We start from the raw sequence: 2,548 nt of genomic DNA on the forward strand, positions 1-2,548 counted from the left end.
CTTTGGTTGAGATTGAGACAGGAAAGAAATTGAAGTGTCTCGGATCAGACAATGGAGGTGAATATTGCAGCAAAGAGTTTGATAGGTACTGTTCAGAGCATGGAATTCGCAGAGAGAAGACAGTTCCAAGAACACCACAAGAAAAAGGCGTGTAAAAAAGGATGAACAGAAAAATCATGGAGCGTGCAAGGTGCATGAGATTGCATGCAGGATTGCCTTTACAATTTTTGGCAGATGCTGTAGAGATTGTTGTTTATCTAATAAATAGAGGGTCTTCAAGTTCCTTGGATGGTGGTGTTCCAGAGGAAACATAGACAAGTAAAAAGGTAAACTACTCTTTTTTAAAGCATTTTGGTTGTGAGGCTTTTGTCCATATTAATAAAAAAAGTAGAACAAAGCTTGAGGCAAAATCAAAGAAATGTACCTTTATTGGATATGGTGTTAATGATTTTGGTTATCATTTATATGATTATGAAAATCACAAAATCATTAGAAGCAGATATGTAATATTAAATGAAAAGTTCTTGTATAAGAATCAGTTGCAGGAAAAGAAACAAGAAAAAGAAAAGAAGGAATACGCAGTTCTTGATGAAATCACTGAAAAAGTAAAGGTGCCTGAAAATAATAATAATCAACAATCACAACAATAGCAACCACCACAGTAGAAACAGGCTCCCCAAACACCTGAAAGTGGTGTTAGAAGATCTACCAGGATAAGTATACCCCCTGAATGATACTCTCCTTCATTATATTATTTATTGTTGACTAATTTTGGTGAACCTGAATGTTATGAAGAAGCAATGCAGGTTGAAAGATGGAAGAAGTGGGAGGTATCCATGGAAGAAGAGATGGACTCCTTAATGCATAACCAGACTTGGGACTTAGTCAGGTTGCCTGTAGGAAAAACTAAATTGAAGAATAAATGGGTTTACAGGCTGAAGGAAGAAGATGGAGGAAAACAAAGGTACAAAGCTAGACTTGTGGTGAAGGGGTTTGCATAGAAGAAAGGTATTGATTTTGATGAAATATTTTCTCCTGTTGTTAAAATGACTTCAATCAGAACTATTTTAAGTCTAGTAGCAGTTGAATATTTGCATCTTGAGAAGTTAGATGTAAAGACAACCTTTCTCCATGGGGATTTGGAGGAAGAGATATATATGCAGCAGCCACAAGGATATGAGGTAAAAGGGAAGGAGAAACTAGTGTGCAGGTTGAAGAAGAGCTTGTATGGCTTAAAATTGGCTCCAAGGCAGTGGTATCTAAAATTTGACAAGTTTGTGTCTGGACAAGGTTATACTAGATGTCACTTTGATCATTGTGTTTATCTGAAAAAGCAAAATGATGGTAGCTATATTATATTATTGTTATATGTAGATGACGTGCTTGATGCAGGGTCTAATATGCAGGAAATAAATGTGCTCAAAAGAAAATTGGGAAATTCATTTGCAATGAAGGATTTGGGTGCTGCAAAAAAAATCCTTAGTATGAGAATAACCAGAGACAGGAAAAATCGCAAATTAACATAGTCTCAGAATCAGTACATACAAAAGGTGTTGAAAAGATTTAATATGCACAATGCAAAACCAGTTAGTACACCTTTTGCTAGACATTTCAAACTAAGGAAATGTGCCCAAAGACCCAAGAAGACATGTATTATATGTCTAAAGTTCCATATGCATTAGTAGTTGGAAGCTTAATGTATGCAATGGTTTGCACAAGGCCTGATATTGCACATGCAATGCAAGTTGTAAGCAAGTACATGAACAATCCAGGAAAGGAACATTGGATGGCAATGAAATGGATTCTTAGATATTTGAAAGGTACCACAAATCAAGAATTATGCTTTGGTTGTTCAAACATTTCTCTACGGGGATATGTTGATGCAGATAAGGCAGGTGACAGAGATAACAGGAGGAGCACTACAGGATATGTATTTACTAGAGGTGGAACAGCTATCAATTGGGTTTCCAAAATCCAAAGTGTTGTTGCACTTTCAACAGCAGAAGCAGAGTATGTTGCTGCTATAAAGGCTAGTAAAGAAATTATTTGGTTACAAAGGTTTATGGGTGAATTGGGTAAGGAGCATGATATGGGCACGTTATATAGTGATAGCCAAAGTGCCATTCATCTTGTGAAAAACTCAGCATTTCATTCTAGGACTAAACACATACAGCTCAAGTACCATTTCATGCGATCAGTGTTGGAAGATGGAGAGTTGAAGCTGGAAAAGATACACACTAGCCAGAATATTGCAAATATGCTAACAAAAGTTGTAACCAGGGAGAAACTGAGAATATGCTCAATTTCAATTGGTCTTCAAGGACGATGATGAAGATGAGAAACAGTCAGGTCTAAAGAGGAGTCATTGTCCAGCAAATGAAGCAGCAGTGGAGTTGCTACAATCATTCTCCAAGTGGAAGATTGTTGGGTGTGGAGCATGATTATTTAGAGGTTTTGTTTCAGTCAACACCCCTCCACGTGCGGGGGTGCAGGGGGGGACTTGTCCCCCCCGTAGGGTTAGGGGGGGCCAATCCACCCCGGCTGGGGG

Source organism: Pinus tabuliformis, chromosome Q, assembly GCF_031772625.1.
Source record: "Pinus tabuliformis cultivar Carrire ecotype Pingquan chromosome Q, CPIR1, whole genome shotgun sequence".
In the NCBI taxonomy this organism is placed as follows: Eukaryota; Viridiplantae; Streptophyta; class Pinopsida; order Pinales; family Pinaceae; genus Pinus; species Pinus tabuliformis.